Genomic DNA, 19,052 nt, shown 5'->3' on the forward strand with positions numbered 1-19,052 from the left:
TATGTGTAAGCAAGAAAGCAGTACCACTGTAGCTGAGCCAGTGACCAGATACTAGTGAAGCTGAAGGGTGAACTTGAATGATGATGATAGTATTGTAGCTTGAATAGCTCTGACACTCATGAAAAATGTAATGCAGAGCTATTTTACCCTTTGAATTTAATTTAAGAAAGAAATTCTGTTCTCATTTTATCCCCCATTGTAAGGAGTAACTATAACTCGATCCAAGGCAGATTTGGCACAGCCTTTAGATGGGTTCTTTATCTCATATTCCTGGTAGTAACATTATTGGAAGATGTCTCAATTGTATTGGGATGTGTGACAGTTCCAGGGAGATGTTGGATATAGCTGTTCCTAGTTCAGAAGTACTTGGATGGCCTAATAATTTGTGTAGGGTGAATCTGAGAGTCTCCTCATACATTGTATTCTTACCCACAGGTTAAGTAGTTCTCCGTGCTTCCCTCCCTTCTCCTTTCCCCTCCTTCCTTCCTCTCTCGCCCTCTCCCTCTCCCTCTCCCTCCCTCCCTCCCTCTTTCCCTCTGTCTCTCTCTCTCTCTCTTCCTCAGCACTATACCTAGGATCCAAATGCAGACGGATCATTTCTTAGATGATCCATATATCTTAAGTATATTACAAACATACTATTACAGTTTTTGTTTCCCCACCTACATGGCATAATCAGAATACAAATTACTAATAATAGAAAGAAAGCTAATTTATTGTATATTATGGGGACAAGGAGAATATAGTGTATCATCAGTCTCCCATATCCCTGTTCATTTACCTCTTGTTCAGGTAGGAAATTTCTCAGGAAGGGAAGTTTTTCATAGGATACCTATGTCATTGTTTGACTTGTTCTCATAGGGAAAATTGTCAAGATTGAACTCTGTCTCAAAGCATCCTCTCAAAATCAATCTATTCCCTGAAGAAGACTCAAGGAGTAACACTTCACTCTTACCCCATCCAGCAGAGATATAAGCCCTTTCTTGATTCATTCTTCTTGACATTGCTACATTAGAGGAAGACATTTTTTTCAAAGGGTAGTTTTTCTTAAAAGTTAGATTGGTTCAGTTACTTTATTTAACTTGAAAAAAAAAACCAATCTTACAAAGAGGGTTGTCAAATTTAGCAAAAAAAAAAAAGTATAGGATGTCTATCCATACGTTCATTGAGATAAAGTAAAAATATTACATGAACCACACTTATACTAAAAAATACATATTGTTAATGTGAAATAAATTATCTCTAAATTACATAATTTTTTGATTATATGCCTCTGATAATTTGTCTCTCCTTAATGATTCCTTGTTTTGTAAAATTTGCTGTATAAAATTTCATGCAGTTACATTATATGTTCCATTTAATTATAGCATAACTTCTACAGTGGTCACATTCAACCTATTTTATTCTTTTGCCCACTGAATATTTATTAGTGAGAAAATGCTCATTAGCATCATGAGCCAGTATACTGAATATGTACTGACGAAGTTAACAACTCTGAGAATTGCTCTATAAATTTGAATTGTTGAAGCACATAATACCATCTTTTGTAATAATTATCCACCTTAAATTGGAATTTATTTTCCTATTAATAAGCAATGTTGTCCCTTTTAAGTACAGCCTGACACTTAAAGGTATACAGAGTTTATCAGTTCTTTCTTTACTCAACAAATTTCTTTAAGCAATGAAATACTTTTAATAACACTGGTTGTACTTCTCTCAAGTTGCATAATTCTGTTACTAAAAAGATTTTGGATACTAACAACAGGAAATAAGTAGAGCTCATTCAATAGACTTTTTATAAACTCAACAGGAAACTTTTGAGTTTTTTCTTCAGAAGTGACGTATAATTTCAGTACTTCAAGTAGACTTAGGTATCTCTCAATTACATTTGTTAAAGAGAGCAAATTGGTTTTTAAAAGCAAGAGAACTGAAAAATATTAGTAACAAAATTATAAAAACAGTTTAATTGCTTGGTTCAAACAGTATAATTATTGAACAATTTCATGGCAATTACTTCAGTGTCAATAGAAAGATCATCAGATGCTGTTTGAACAACATTTTAGAAAATATGGGCAGGGTAGTCATCTCCTTCTATAGAATCAATCATGCTTTGCTTCAACTTCGTAATAACATGTCTGAACCTTTATACAAACATTCACCTAAATATAATCTTCACCAAAAGCAATACAATTTTTCTCATTTACTTCTAACTTAATATGAGACACTGCGTAATATTTTTTCTCAAGTCTCATCTGTATAAGATTTTACTCACAATAGCCTTATAAGGGAGCCTTTTTCACAAGAAAAAAATATTGCACTAGCAAATGAAAGAATTACTTCTGCATTATTATTACTGTTATCTAACCAAAGTTGGGTCCACTCACCCACATGCAGTAAAGCCAGTCTACTGATGCTGGGCTGTGGTGAAGGAAGGTACAGTATTTACTGCAGGGCACCAAGCAGTGAGAATGGGCAGCTCATGCTCAAAACACTTGAACTGTCAGAGGGTTTTCAGGGAAGGGGTTTTAAAGGCGGTATGAGGGAGGGGGTTGTTGGGTGCGTGATCAGTTCATGCACAGTTCTCAGATTGGTTGGCATCAAGGTGAAGTTTCAAGTATCATCAACCTTCTGGTTTCAACCAGTCTAGGGTCTATGTACTTGCAGTTAGCAGTTTTTATCTGATGGGAGTCTGCTTCCTATAAAAACAATTTAGGAGTGTGTGTCAGGCCTTTATCTATATCTTTCAAGGAACTGTGAGTTTGGTGATTCTGCCATGTGGCAGATTTATAGTCTAAATTTTTACCAGTTTCCTGGCCCAACAGCTATTCTTTGTTTCTACATCTTCACATTTTCTAATCATTAACTCTTGAGTCAGCCTTTTTTTTTTTTTTTTTTTTTTTTTAATGCGGTATGCCGGCTTCTCACTGTCATGGCTTCTCCCGTTGCGGAGCACAGGCTCCGGACGCGCAGGCTCAGCGGCTATGGCTCACGGGCCCAGCCGCTCTGCGGCATGTGGGATCTTCCCGGACCGGGGCACGAACCCGTGTCCCCTGCATCAGCAGGCGGACTCTCAACCACTGCGCCACCAGGGAAGCCCTTGAGTCAGCTTTTTGAGGCTCAAGGGAGACTAAACCAAAAGCCTTTTACTTCAAAGGACAGGGACACAGGGGCTTGTTTACAGTTTCTATCCCCTCCTTTTCTTTGATACTCCTCAATCTTGAGGGGAACAGGTTCAGGAAAAGGAAGGGAGTAAAGTTTTGGATAGAGAGGTTAATCATAAACTCAGTAGACGAATTCAGTTTTAGGGAGACTCGGTTTCATTACTTGCATCCTTGGCTATGCCATAAAAAAAAATGAGACATTTAGATGTTTGATAATATCAGTGAAAGTAAAGGGAGCCATTACAATTTTTTTTTTAATTCTAGTAGGTATCTTCCTGGCAATCGAAAACTTGCTTGCAGTTTTGGAATATGAAAATACTTTTGGTAGGGGTACATTCAAATAGTCACTTGAGCTGAAAGACTGAGGATATATAGTGCAGAAGGTTATTAGAACTTCCTTTGTGATTATTTCATTGTCTTCATCTGAATTTCTCTATCAAAATTTTTATTTTAATGCTTTTTTTGGGTACTAGTTGAATCAGTCTGACATGCATAGCTATTAATTAGTATATGTTGGTTTATATCTGACTTTCCACCAATTTTGATATTGGATAAATGCATACTGTACAAATTAATTCAAAAGGGCTTTTTCCTTGTTTAATAAATGTTCACTGTTCAGAAAATTCATCTAGAAATATAAGAATTTTGGGTTTCAAATACATACAAACTAAAAAAAAAAAATAGCAATCACCAGAAGAATTGGAGATTGTATTTGATCATCTTATAGTAATGGGTGTATCTGTCATTCACAAGTTTGAACTTATAACTAACTGTAAATAGGTGTTGAACTATTGAAAGAATGGGGAACATGCAAATTAATAAGTCAAACTCATTCTGATATAAAAATGGTGAACTTTCCATTTGCCTTCAAGGAAGAGATGTATTTGGAAGACACTGTCTCTCCAGTCTTACATAAAATTTTGGGAAGCCTGGTATTTAGGGACTGGTGAAATTTTCAGAAGCAGCGGTGTTTAGGGATTGACAGATTTGCATCTGTGTTAAGAGTGGTTTGGGGAGTAAGGCTGCTATGGACGTTTGCCTTTCAGACACTTTGGCACTGGAGCAAGGCAGTTGCTAATTGGCTGTTATCCAGAGTGAGGGGCTGTCACTGACTGGCTGACTTTTAGAGAAGGCATACTATACAGATCTAGTTTTCTCTAAAGATGGTTACTGCTGGCTCAGCACCTGAGATTTTAGCCAAAGAACAGTCTTGTACTTTCCTGTATATGAAAAATATGTTTAATTCTCATTTCCCCATTTTGTTCTTTCCCTCAGCCAAACTTGCAGGAGAAACCATAGGATTATCCAGATTTTTATTTGTGGTGGTATGATTCTCACCTACTGTTACCATTTAAGTAATTTAAGCATTAATAACTGTACCCTAAAAATAACTGATTTTTTTTTTAAGTATTGAAAAAAGCTGAACACAGGGCATTTAAGACATTCTGAAAAAAGTCAACAAACGTTGCTGGACACAATCATTAATTATAGGAGATGTCCTGTATATACAGGACACCTTGCAACCCTACTTACAAAACACGCCATTTCTCTAATTAGGTCTCTCTCTCTCTCTTTTTCTCTCTTGCAGAAGTTATCTTTGATACATTGTACAACATTTTAAGCAGAAGTGGATTTTGATCCAAAATTCTAAACAAAAGAGTGTGACTTTCACTTTTTTCCCCAAGGAAAACACATCATAATAGTATTCTGAGTAGGAAAATGTTCAAACACAGATTGACATCACCTTTACATTCTTCATCTCATTTTTCTTGTCACAAGGTTACAATTTTAAGAAATATCCTCTCTTTCAGGAGGTAAGCATATAAGCATAAGCAAAGCTGATTTAGAAGCGGTTAATCTCTGAGCAGTTTAAATTTTTCTAATCCTGGACAAGAATTCCCAAAAAAATGTACCACTAGAAGGAACCATAGAAGTCTGAGGCACACATTGGTGAAATCATTTGCTTGGGATCACACAGCCTTGGAGCTGGGTTTGGATTCCCAGTGTCCTCCTGGCTATCATTCCAGCTCTTTCTACATGCTGTATAGCTTAGTGAAATGGCTAACTCCATGGGCTTGGTTGTTAATACAGACATGTTTTAAAATCTTTCTACTACTTACCAGCTGGATGAATATGGTCAAGTTATTTAACCACCCGTTACCCTCAAATTAACATCAGTAAAATAGAGGTAATGGTAACACCTGCCTCATGGGTTTGTTGAGAGTATTAGCTGAGATCAATCATGTGATATGCTTAACATAGTGCTTGGCATATAATCTATGTTCAATAAATGTTATTATTTCACTGTATAATATTGTACTATTATTTAAGAGGTGTATGAGAATGATACTAATGACCCTATAGCAGTTGAATCTATTCTTAAAATCATCTAGTAGTAGGTAGTGGGGTCTGTTACATACTTTTACTTGAAAAGTTTGGACCTGTGAATTATTCTTTGCCTTATATTGATCACATTGGCCACCTACTGCTACAACATCCACATCTCAGTCATTGAACACAGTGCAATTTTTTTTCTAGAACGTGGGTTTGCAGGAGGCTCACCTTCATATAGTCATTCAGGAACTGATGTTCCTGTCTGGTGGCTTCAAATCCCCTGAGGTCTAGAGTCCTTCACTGGGTTCTGTGCATTTGACTTTCCAAAGAGTGGAAAGACATCATAGATGATCATGCAGGGCTTAAAAGGTCAGGACTGGGAATAGCATTTATTACTTCTTGAAGTGGTCCCTGTAGTGAAGGCTGTGAAAGGTAGTCAAACTGTGAGCCCATGGGGGTAGAGAAATGGAGTTTGGAGACCATGGCCAAAGTAGAGACTGCAAAGTGCTGATGCACCTGAGAGAAATATGAGGATCTGAATAACCTTGTTACAGGTCATTTATTTGAGCCTCATAATATACCAGTTAATTTTCTGTGTATTGTTATCCCATATAACAGCTGAAGGAACTGAGGACATAGGTGAATTGCTCAAGGTTTCTCATTTTGACAAGGGCATAACCAAAATTCTTTTTCCAGGCACTATGAACCTAAGTCCAAGGTACTTGATTTTATATCCACTTAGGTACTTTGTCTAGAATCCTTGATTACTGTTTCATGCTTAAATCAATTGCTAGTCAATTTTCAGTGACTAGCAAGTGACTAAGTTGCTAGTCACTGAAAATTCTTCTTATGTTTTTAATATTTTCAAAATGAAACTTTAATATTACATTTTTTTTATGAAGATGACAGTTTAAAAAAATATTTATTTATTTATTTTTGGCTGCGTTGGATCTTTGCTGCTGCGCATGGGCTTTCTCCAGTTGCGGAGAGCGGGGGCCACTCTTTCCTGTGGTGCTCGGGCCCCCCACCGCGGTGGCCTCTCCTGCCACGGAGCACGGGCTCCAGGCGCGCGGGCCTCAGCAGTTGTGGCACACAGGCTCAGTAGTTGTGGCTTGGGGACTCTAGAGTGCAGGCTCAGTAGCTGTGGTGCACGGGGCCCAGTTGCTCCGTGGCATGTGGGATCCTCTTGGACCGGGGATTGAACCCGTGACCCCTGCACTAGCAGGCAGATTCCCAACCACTGTGCCACCAGGGAATTCCTAATTTTAACATTATTTTTTGGGGGCAAGAAGATTGATTTCACTAACCCAGTATTTTGTAGAATATTCTTAATGCTTTTCATGAGATTAATAATGCTTTTGTTTTCTGAATAAAATTTCAGTTTGGTTAGCAAAATATCATGTTTTTCTAAACCGTATTAGTTATGTAAATGTTTAGAATGTCTTAAAATTTTTAAAAATTATGTGCTTTCTCAATTAAACAGTATCTTTCTTAAGGAATCTTCTGAAAGCAATAATATTATGCCCTTAGCTTTACAAATTAATGCACTTAAGGCAAATGTTTTGTATATTTCAAAAAATTTTTCCAAATTATTAAGTGAAAGTTGGATTATAAATAATACTCATATTTGATATATAGAATCAATCATTTTCTAAATGATATTACTGGATATTTTTATATGGATTATCTCAGTGGTACTTTTAATTAATAAACTTGGAAATTGCTGAGCAAAAGCCCTATTTTAACCTTTATTTATTTTTTTTGTTAACATTGGATAATCCTAGGAGATTTGCTTTTAGCTAATGTATACTTACTGGATTTTTATGAAGGGCACCCAGGAAAAGGCCAGTAACTCAAACTGGTAGTGAGACCAATTGCATATTAGAGCTAGCATTCATTCTCAAGTCTAGTTAAACTTTTATATTGAAATCTTGCAATAAACTTTCAGTTGGTACTAACTTCTTTTTCTATTTATCTAAGCAGGCTAAGTTAGTTGTCCTTTCATGAGTGTCATCATCCTGATTCTCTGACCTATTATTAGGGAATAAACTTTGGAAATAAATTTCTTTAAGAATTTTTCCAAATGATTTCTGTGGTTTTATGTTTTCCTGTAGAGTTACAAAGAGGAAATACCCATAGAAATTAGGGAATGCGGAAATACCATACATTTACTGCTTCTTTAAAAATCTAAATGTGCAGATCACTAAAGTTAAAACAGCTGTTTTTTGTTTTGAGCACATTTTTTAAATGTTAAATTGATTTTTTGAAAAAAAGAGGTGGAATATTTCAAGAGGTTAGATCTTAGTTGCCACCTTAAATCCTGAACAGAGGTAACATAAGGTGAAGACCAGAGTGAATGGACATTAGCAGTTGATGGTCTCCTAAATTTTACATGTTCCAGAATCATCAAGAAATACTAGGGTTTCCAGATAAAATACAGGACACTCAGTTACATTTGAATTTCAGATAAACAATGAATAATTTTTACATTTTACATAAATATGTGCCAGTAATTATTTGTTCGTTATCTGAAATTCAGGTGTGACTGGGAATCATGTATTTTTATTTGTGTTATCTGGCAATCATAAAATATATTGATCTCTCATTCTCTGTCCCAGCTTTCAAATTTTAGAGTCAGGGAGTGAGTGACACAGTTTAGGTCGTGTACCCTTTTTGGGCTTCAGGGTCAGTTGTCTGCACAAGGATTTGCATTTTTAAAAACAATAGTAATTGGCATGAGAGTCCGGTGGGTGGGGGAGAGGAATGAATGAGGAGATAAACAGATTTAGAATTAGGTACATAGAAAAGAGCAAGATAGTCCTGATGGTGTTCTGAGCTCTGTTTTCTAGCTTGTTGCTGAGGCCCAGCCCTGTTTATCTTCTTGAGTTTTCTAAGCTGCCTTAGCATCCTTAAATTAATTATTTAAGCTGGTTCAAGGTGGGTACCTGTAATTTGCAACCAAAAATTTTTAACAACATTATTTCTGGGACTTCCCTGGTGGTCCAGTGGTTGAGAATCCACCTTCCAATGCAGGGGACGCGAACTCGATCCCTGGTCTGGGCCGGGAACCAAGATCCCACATGCCACGGGGCAACTAAACCTGTGTGCACTGCAACTACTGAGCCCATGCGCCACAGCTAGAGAGAAGCCCACGTACCACAATGAAAGATCCCGCATACCACAATGAAAGATCCCGCGTGCCGCAACTAAGACCCAACACAGCCAAAAATAACTCAATACTAAAAGTTTTTTTTAAAACCCCATTATTTCTAATGATAATTTCAAATACAATAGAAAAACTTACTGTAGCAATATGTGCCTGATGACGATATCTGTTATCTTATTTTAGAGTAATGGGATGTTGGAATTTAGCAGTGCTCCTAGTAGACTCCTTCTTCATCCAAAGATTTGAGATTTGCCATTGTATCCTATGAAAGCAAAAGAATCTTGACCCTATGCAAAACCTGGCAAAAAGCAATGCTATAGCAGGAAAGACTGTAAATCCTGCTCATCTGCTACTCTTTGGTAGAAGATATGGTTTCCTCTTTTGCCAGTTGAAGAGGGTGTTTTGCTTTTCTGACTAAAGTTGGTACCTTTGAAACGAAATACATCCAGGCAGAATGAATATGTTCTATACAGAATATCTGGAAACTGATGTATAATATACTTCTCTGCATGTTTTGTAAATGTAAATCAAGAGGAAGCTAATCCCTGACTTTGCATTGGGTGGGCCAAAAAGTGCCTTCGTTTTTTTAGGTAAAAATAAAAGACACATTTTTCATTTTCACCAAGAACTTTATTGAACAAAAAGTATTCACCCTTTTGTTCCACTACCTTGTGCCATTTTTCAGGCAACTTCATAATTCCATCCTCCCAAAACTTTTTAACTTTTTGTGCAAAGAACTGTTCCAGGTGCCTTTTACAGTCTTCCAGGGAATTGACATTTTTTCCATTAAGAGAACTTTGTAAAGACCAAAATAAATGGAAATCTGAAGATGCAATGTCTGGTGAATAAGGTGGATGAATCAGAACTTCCCAGCCAAGCTGTAACAGTTTTTGTTTGGTCATCAAAGAAGCATGCAGTCTTGTGTTATCCTGATGGAAGATTATGCATTTTCTGTTGACTAATTCTGGATGAGTGCTGATTTCAGTTGGTCTAATTGGGAGCAGTACTTGTTGGAATTAGTCCTTCTGTTTTCTGGAAGGAGCTCATAATAGAGGACTCCCTTCCAGTCCCACCATATGCACAACGTCACCTTCTTTGGATGAAGACTGGCCTTTGGTGTGGTGGTTTATTTCACTTGCCCCTCAATCTGTTGTTCTATTGTTCTAATTGTTCTACATTATTGTACAGTGTCCACTTTTCATCACCCGTCACAATTTGTTTTAAAAAACGGAATGTTTTCATTACGTTTCAGTAGAGAATCACGTGTGGAAACATGGTCAAGAAGTTTTTTTCACTTAACTTATGTGGAACCCAAACATCAAAGTAATGAACGTAACCAAGCTGGTGCAAATGATTTTCAGTGCTTGATTTGGACATTTTGAGTATGTCGGCTCTCTCCCATGTGGTATGACATTGATTATTTCAATTACTGTTTTGATTTGATCGCTATCAACTTCACCTGGTCTACCCGACTGTGGAGCATCGTCCAGCGAGAAATCTCCAGCACGAAACTTCGCAAACCACTTTGACACGTTCGATCAGTCACAGCACCTTCTCCACACACTGCACAAATCTTTTTTTTGTGTTTCAGTTATGTTTTTACCTTTCTTGAAATAATGAAGCTTAACATGCCAAAAATGTTGCTTTTTTTCTTCCATCTTCAATATTAAAATGGCTACACAAAACTCACCAATTTTGATGTATTTTTTTAAGTGCACCCTGATATGACAGCTGTCACATGCAATCTAACAAATTGTTTCAAATGAACTTAAAGGCAACTAAGTGCTACTAGAGCCATCTTATGGAAAAAACCGAACGAACCTTTTGGCCCACCAAATAATATACAGAAATTGCTATATGGAATGACTTTTTTAAAAAAGCTTTGCCTTTTATACAGCTTATGAAAGTTAAAATCTTGGTCCTTCCCACAGTCTAGACTGTTTCCCCAGAATATCAGAAAGTGTACGTACATTTTTCTGGGCTCTGACAGGAAGCTGTAATTCATAGAATTAGAGATGAGTGAGTTGGTATATGTAGCCACTTTACATTTAATGCGCAGTTACGTGAAGTTACATACATGAAAATTGTATATATAATATGCTATAATGGATAATGTATAGTTCATATGTTGTTTGCATGAGTGAAATAAAGTGAATTCTCTCCATCCTGTATTGTCACTGCCCCGCTGATAATCACAGATAAGAAAAAACAATTAGAAACATAGATATACTGTAAGAGTTTTATAATTGGTGCTATTAAGAAAATCAGTTTAAAACCATTGACTCTGATTTTCACTAATAAAGTCAAATCTAGTAGTTGGCTTTACCTAGAGCTAAATGCATTGAATTGTTAGAATTGTTTTTAATATGGTATTGTAATAGGAGTGGGGACATTAGATATGTTAACTTTGAAGCTTTTGCTAACAGTGATGATTCACTATATATTTGTGAATCCAAGATCTCTTAAAAAGTAACTTCTTAAAGCTGTGTTCCACGAAAGCCAAAATTTCATATTGCAAGCCTTCAAATTGAAATTCTGAACCCTAAAATAGGTTAGATCATGATCAGCACATTTATATTTCTTTCTAAATGAAAGGTAATTATATCAAATGGGGGTCCCACTGCTTGCCAATTACAAAATCAATACTCACAAATGGTAGAAACGAAAGGTGCCTTTAATCAGAATGCCGGCAATCTGGGGAGATGGTGGACTCAGAGTCCCCCAAAAACCACCTCCAAAGATTCTGCTTGGCTAGGAAACTTTTAAAGGGAAGGAGGGAAGTAATCTCAGTTAATCACTGAGATAGGGGGTCAGAGTCATAGCCATCCCCCCTGCTGCATGCAGGCTTGCCATGCAAGCTTGTGGACTTCTTGTGATCTTCCTCTAGATGTTATCTTGTTCACAATTTGGTCACACAGTTTGTTCAGGAAATTACTGAAGGGAAAGCTAGTGAAGAGATCTGGTTATCTGTTAATTACTTATTTTTCATTTCTACTTCTTTGATCTACCTACAGAAAGAATGGACAAATTAGGCAAGGTATTGTTTGATCAAAAGATTTGAAAGGTGTGCTAGGGCTGGAGATGAGTAGAGCATGGGGGTGCCTGTTTTAGAAGTTAGTTACAATATAGCTTTGCTAAAGTGACAAGAAAAGGGGCTTCCTGCTGAGGGCAGTTTCTTCAAAGAGCTGCTTACAATAATATACCTAAGGCAGTTTAATGACCATAAACTAGCTAATTTAAATAACCAACAAATTGACTATAATTTTCCTGTATAATTTCTCTAAACAAAAGCACAACTCAATTCTCCCTTTTAATCGTCCAAATATGCATATCCTAATGAAATAAAAAATTATTCTATCTGATTTAAAATTAAGGTATCAACAAACATATTTTTGTTTTTCAGTGTCCAGTTGCTAGTGGATTGATATCAGTCCTTATTTATTTGTCATTCATTCATTCAACAAGTATTCTTTGAATGATACTCTGGGCCAGGTTGTGAATGAACATAATAAAGATAGAAAAAACGTTAAATAGTAAACATTTTCTACAATATCTGAAAATGTTTGTGGGATTGGCATTTAAAAATGTGTAATGTATATTAACTTTTAATTTTAAAAATATGTGGAATCTAAATTGTAGTTTAAACTGGCAAAGTGATATATAATAAGAAACCTAGGTGCACATCTTAGAAAAATTTCTTAAAGGTTATAACCAGCCCTTCACATCCAGGGGATTGGCAATGTAGGGAGGATTTTGAGATAAAATAGGAAAAAAAAAGACTGGGAATTCATAATTAAAACTCCAAAGATACTATCCTTGTTATTTTATGCAGTCAGTATTTATTTCAATTAGATCAGATAAACATAACCTCTTCATTCCTCCACTTTTGTTGAACCCAAGTTAATGTGCCTGATGAACAGTGAGGCCAAGCAAACCTAAACATTGGAGTTTGGAGTACAGAAATATTTATTGCAAGGGCCAAGAAAGAATGGGTGGCTCATGCTCAGAAGACCCAAATGCCCTGATGGGTTTCAGGGAAGCATTTGTAAAGGCAAGGTGCGGGAGGGGAGTTGCAGGGTGTGTGATCAGCTCATGCATAATTATCTGATTGGTTGAAGGTGAGGTAACAGGGTGGTGTCACAGGGGTTAACATTATTATCAATCCTCAGACTCCAGCTGCTCTGGGGGCTGTGTGCTCATGGTAGTCATGTAGTTAACTTCTTCCATTTGGTGGGGGTTTTAGCATCCGTAAAACAATTCAGGAAATGTACATCAAATACTGTTATATAGGTACTTTAGGGAGGAACTAAAGATTCTATGACTGCCATATCTCTGATTTACTGTTTAAATTCTTAACCGTTCTCTTGGCCCAACTGCTGTTTTTGTCACTATACGTTCACATCCTTTCAATCAGTAATTCTTGAGCCAGGCTTTTGTGACTCAAGGGAGGCGTAGAAGACCACAGCTTTTCTGTATACATACAAGAGGCAGACAGAGGACATGGTAGAGGGGTTTGTCTTGGGAAGGCCCCATAAGATCCTATTCAGTTATAGTACTATTTACTATTTCTTTCAACATGGGTCTCTGGATATCAACTCTCTGAATTTGGATGTAAAATTCTCACAATATAGTTATTTTCTTTTAGTGGTGAAGATACAATTCCATAGTCTTGTAGCTCCAATTATTTCTGTTGAAAAGCCAGCTCTCGGTCTGTTTGCTGCTCTTTGGAAAGTAATATAAGTTTTGTTTTGATTGCATTTAATATTTTCTGTCTTTAATATTCAGCAAGTTTCTATAATATTTATGATTTTTTATATTTATCTTGTTTGTGATTTATGTTACTTCTTGTATATGTAGTTAACATATTTAGTTAATGTCTTTTAAAATTTATCTTTTAACTTTGTAGCTAATACCTTTCAGTAATTTTTGAAAATTGTCAGAGATAGTGCCCTATTTTTCTTTTTTACTTTCCAATATGATAGACCATTTTTCCATGCCACTATGCCCATTTTTCTTTTTACTTTATTTTCATATTTTTAAAACTATCTTTCTCCTCAATCTCTATATATATTTTTTGCAGTACGCGGGCCTCTCACTGTTGTGGCCTCTCCCGTTGTGGACCACAGGCTTCGGACATGCAGGCTCAGCGGCCATGGCTCACGGGCCTAGCCGCTCCGCGGCATGTAGGATCTTACCGGACCGGGGCACGAACCCGTGTCCCCTGCATCGGCAGGCGGACTCTCAACCACTGCGCCACCAGGGAAGCCCCAATCTCTATATTTTATTTCGATTTATCTTTCAGTTTAATAAGTCTCTTTTAGTTGTGTTTTATTTGCTGGTAATCTCATCTATTAAGTATTTTATTATTTTTCATTTCTAGAATTTTCATTTGAGTCTTTTTAATAATTTCTCTCTCTTGTCTTTTAAATCCTGAGGGCCTCAGTTCTGTAACCTCAAGGAACTGAATTCTGCCCACAACCATGTGAGCTTAAAGAGGACTCTGAACCTCAGATGAAAACAGAGCCCTGGCTGTTACTTTGACCACAGCCTATAAGACCCTGAGTAGAGGACCCAGTTTTATAGCACCCAGACTTCTGATCTGTGGAAACTGTGAGATAACACGTGTGTTTTCTGAAATTGCTAATTTTGTGGTAAATTGTTACATAGCAATAAACTAACAGCACAGCAATTTGACTCACAACGTCAAAAGTAAATAAAATTAATAGATGTTGAAGTTGCATAAATCTTACCAAGGCAGCCAAGTACCATTAAGGAGTATTTACATTGCACAGAGTTAACTGCTTACAAAGCCATATTCCCTCAGTGGCTGCAGTGGCCTTTTGCAGACCATTTTTCTAATCATCCATCCAGTGGCAGAGCTTTTTCTGACTCGGGCACATTCCATAGAACTCACCTATCAGTGAGAAAGAACAGGTTAGCTATTCTAAGAGAAATGGGAGGGAGGGTTATTGGGTTTCCTAGATAAGGAAATTCAAGGTTTCAAGGCTGTTGAGATTCCTAATCCTTAAGAACAATGGAGAAAGAAAGGAAATAAAGGAAAGCTTTGACGATATAACCCATCTCTTAAAAGGGGAATACAGAATTTTCTCCCAAGTCTGTTTGAAACCACCCTTAGCAAAGACCTTTTTCTTATCCCATAAAAGTGCTTATAATTAACAACCTTCCACTTCTAGGCCATATCTTCTCTTTCCAGATGGCAAACTGCTGTAACTTTCAAGTCAATTCTATGGTTTTTGAAATGTTATCTGTACTTTCTGTCCGGTGTCCTCATTTAGTTGAATTATGTAACCTATGTAACTTTTTTCATTGGTATTCCTGATAGAAATAGGTATTGATACGTTCCCCAGATTCTATGGTAACCTCTGTTTCACTGTGTTTAACAGTGTATTGAATTTTTTGGAAGGGACATATTGAGAATGGAGATGGTGATCTATGCTATCCTTGAGAACAGGTGTTACCTGAAAGATGTGAAACATGGAAAAACATCTAGACTTGACATCTATATAAATATGATACCACAAAAATCATTCAAATCTAAGGAAATATTTCAAAGCTGCAGAGGATCTACATTTCTAGGAAAAGCACCAACTGTGCAGTTGCTTTCCTTAGAGTCTATAACTTCTACAGCTGCACTTTGGCAAACTTGTTCATGAAAGGATATTGTTTAGTAGTAAAAATAAGTTTGGAGAATCTGTCATCACAATAGATGATCAAACCAGCCCCTTCATTCTGCAAGAGCTTTAGAGGGTCATGTCAAACTCATGCATTGATGTAAAGTGATTGAAAAAGTAGATGCTGAGATTAACAGTAGGAAGAGATTCCAGAGGATCTCACACAATTTTTGCTGACATCCTAATAAGAAGGATGGCTCCAGCTGGTGTCTGTGGCAGAATGTCATCGTCCATAAGATGAAAGATTGAATTGGACGTCATTAACAGGGACGTTAAAGGCCTAATGTTGGCATTAAAATCCAAATAAAGAAACCCTCAACTACCTGAAAGTCAAAGTAATCAACCTCACAATGATAAAGCAAAATAGCTAATTGCACGCATAATAAAATGAGTCATATGTCTCCTTGATCATCCTTGACAGTTTCAGGCACTAAGGAGGAAATCTGAATAAAAAATAGAATAGAAAGCAAAAAACAAACTATAATAAAACTATGACTTAGAGTGCTTTTAGAAATAAGTGCTTTTTGCATTCATTGGGTGTAGTTAAGTCTGGAGCTAATAGTGTGTGTGTATGTGTGTGTGTGTGTGTGTGTGTGTGTATGTAAGGGTGCATTTTTTTTTTTTTTTTGGCCTTGCCACGTAGCTTGTGGGATCTTGGTTCCCCACCAGGGATGGAACCCATGCCCCCTGCAGTGGAAGCACAGAGTCCTAACCACTGGATTGCCAGGGAATTCCCAGGGTGCATTTTTTTAAAGGAAGTTGTATGGAGGAACCTAAAGTCTTATCTACCTCTTATTCAAGTATTTGTATGTAATTTATATTATAAGGAATTTATATTATGTGCAATTTTTATTACATGAAAATGCCAAGGATAAATTTTGAGCTTTGTAGAGATGTGATGAAAAAGAACCCTCATGCAGTTGGTAACTAATATTGATTATCTGTGTGAAGATGATTTTTTCTGGTCCTCTTTAGCTGAAAATATTTAGTCATTGAAGAAAATATGTTTTGGTAAAGTTATTTTTATAAATTATTTCTGTAAATGGTTATTCCAGTAGTTAAGGTTGACGATTTTCAATCCACTGAATGATGTAGGGTGATGTGTAGAGTCAAGTCACAGGTGAAAGAGATGTGAAAAGGCACTGAGACATCAGAGCAAAGACTATTAGATTTCTGCCACATAGAAGCCATCATGAGCACAAAAATACGGATTTTTCCCTCTTCCATTGTTAAAATATTAAGGGCTTCGTAGATGGCAGGGATGGAGTGATAATAAGTATTTTCACAATCAAATAGCCTTTTTTATTACATAATTGGTTGATGCTCAATTTAAAATCTTCTGACATTCCGTACAATTTTAAGTAGAGCACATATTGTTTGAAATCACCCCAAGATGATTTCCATTAAGAAATATGGCTATCATTTTTATATGTCTCTCTTTAAATAACATTTACTTTTAACCTCAATTATTTTTACATCTACTTTTGATATATTTTCTGTCTCCCTTGGCTCAGTTAACAATTTGAATCTTATTCTTTATACTTATTCCATTCCCATATGCGCGCACGCGCACACACACACACACACACACACACACACACACACACTTTGATGCTGAAGGTTAAATCCTTCCAGTTATATAATCCTAATGCAGCTCTAACTCAGTCTTTTAAAATGTATGTATCATTAGGCTCATTAGTTTTAGTCTTCAGTTATAGTTATATACATTGCATTTTTAATTTCAAAATCTTTACCTTTCATTTCTGCATGTGCTTTTTTTCTTTAAAAATTCTATGTTTTAGTTTTTCCTACTGTCTTTTTTGTTCTTGTGAGTTATATACTTTTCATCCCACCCCCTCCTTCCCCCCACTGTGTCTGCACGTCCATTCTCCTCTATTCCTGCCCTGCAAATAGGTTCATCTGTACCATTTTTCTAGATTCCACATATATGCATTAATATATGATATTTGTTTCTCTCTTTCTGACTTACTTAACTCTGTATGACACTCTAGGTCCATCCTACATCCATGTCTCTACAAAGGACCCAATTTTGCTCCTTTTTATGGCTGAGTGATATTCTACTGTGTATATTTACCACCTCTTCTTTATCCATTCATCTGTCGATTGGGATTGACATATATACGTTACCATGTGTAAAATGGATAGCTAGTGGAAACCTGCTGTTTCCAGGGAGCTCAGCTCACTGCTCTGTGGTGACCTAGATGGGTGGGATGGGGGCCAAGAGGGGTCCAGGGGGTCCAAGAGGGAGGGGATATATGTATACATATATATAGCTGATTCACTTCGTTTACAGCAGAAGGTAACGCAACATTGTAAAGCAACTATACCCCAATTTAAAAAAATAGTATGTACTTAAAAATACATGCTTGGGCTTCCCTGGTGGCGCAGTGGTTAAGAGTCCACCTGCCGATGCAGGGGACACGGATTCGTGTCCTAGTCTGGGAAGATCCCACATGCCGTGGAGTGGCTGGGCCCGTGAGCCATGGCCGCTGAGCCTGCGCGTCCGGAGCCTGTGCTCTGCAACGGGAGAGGCCACAACGGTGAGAGGCCCGTGTACCGCAACAAAACAAAGCAAAACAACAAAAAAAGCATGCTTGTTTAATAGTCTAATGCAGATGGTACTGTTGTCTCTCTCTCTCTCTCTCTTTCTTTTTTAATATCCCCGTCATCTAATTATTCGTGACATCTTCTGACTCCTCCTGGTGTATTGTTTCTTTATATGTTTTAAGATATTACTCTGCGAGCTCATTTTTAAGCACATATTGATTTTTATTTGCTCATACAGTCTTATATGGCCTCGGTGTTTTTTTTTTTGTACTATTTCTGAGACGGGACAAAAAAAGAGATAAATTCTCACCTCCAAATAAAACTCATACCATGGTTAGTTATTACCTCTCAGCTCATTGGCCAGTGAATGGTCATTGTAGGTATGTGGTAGAACCCTTAGAGGTGCCGTGGTCTGTGGTGATGGCTGTGGAGTATGAGTACGTGACTTGGGTCACTCTCAAGAAATCAGAACAATTGGTTCTTTGGAATTTGACAAATACTGCCCTCTAAAATTTATAGTGTCTAATAATTTCAGTGTCACTATAGGGTACTTGAACCATGTTTCTGTCATTGCTGACTGGAAAGCTTTCTTTAAAACCAGCCTAGTTTATCTGTTAATAAGAATTTCTATGCCTGATGTATTTTTACTGACAGAGATCGCCTACATTTTTCATATCATACATCATATGTTGCCTTTTTTTTAATACTTAAGAGTGGAATGGCTTGGTTATATGGTATGTATATAAAACTACCAAACTTTTTTTCCAAAATGGCTGCACTTTTTATTCCTACCAGAAGTATGTGAGAGTTTCCTTTCCTCCACATCTGTACCAGCACCTAGTATGGTTATTCATTTTAGCCACTCTAATAGGTGCGTAGTGTTAGATCATGGTAGTTTTAGTTGGCATTTCCCTAATGACTAACTATGTTGAACATCATTTCATGTACTTATTTGCTATCCGTAAGTCTTCTTGGGTGAACTATCTGTTCACATCTTTTATTCATTTTTTAATTGGGTTGTTTGTTTTCTTATTATTGCCTTTTAAGAGTTCTGTCTATAATCTAGATACAAGTTCTTTATCAGATATATCATTTCCAAAATTTTTTGATGGCCAGGGGTTTGTATTTTCA

The 19,052-nt window shown here is 36.8% G+C and overlaps 1 protein-coding gene across 4 annotated transcripts in view; it reads left to right on the forward strand.

Moving 5' to 3' along the window:
• The window catches only part of LOC307174951 (uncharacterized protein), a 592,470-nt gene that overhangs the window by 393,363 nt on the left and 180,055 nt on the right, over positions 1-19,052 (forward strand). The gene's annotated exons all lie outside the window — the stretch shown is intronic.

Source organism: Stenella coeruleoalba, assembly GCF_951394435.1.
Source record: "Stenella coeruleoalba genome assembly, chromosome: 16".
NCBI classification, from domain to species: Eukaryota; Metazoa; Chordata; class Mammalia; order Artiodactyla; family Delphinidae; genus Stenella; species Stenella coeruleoalba.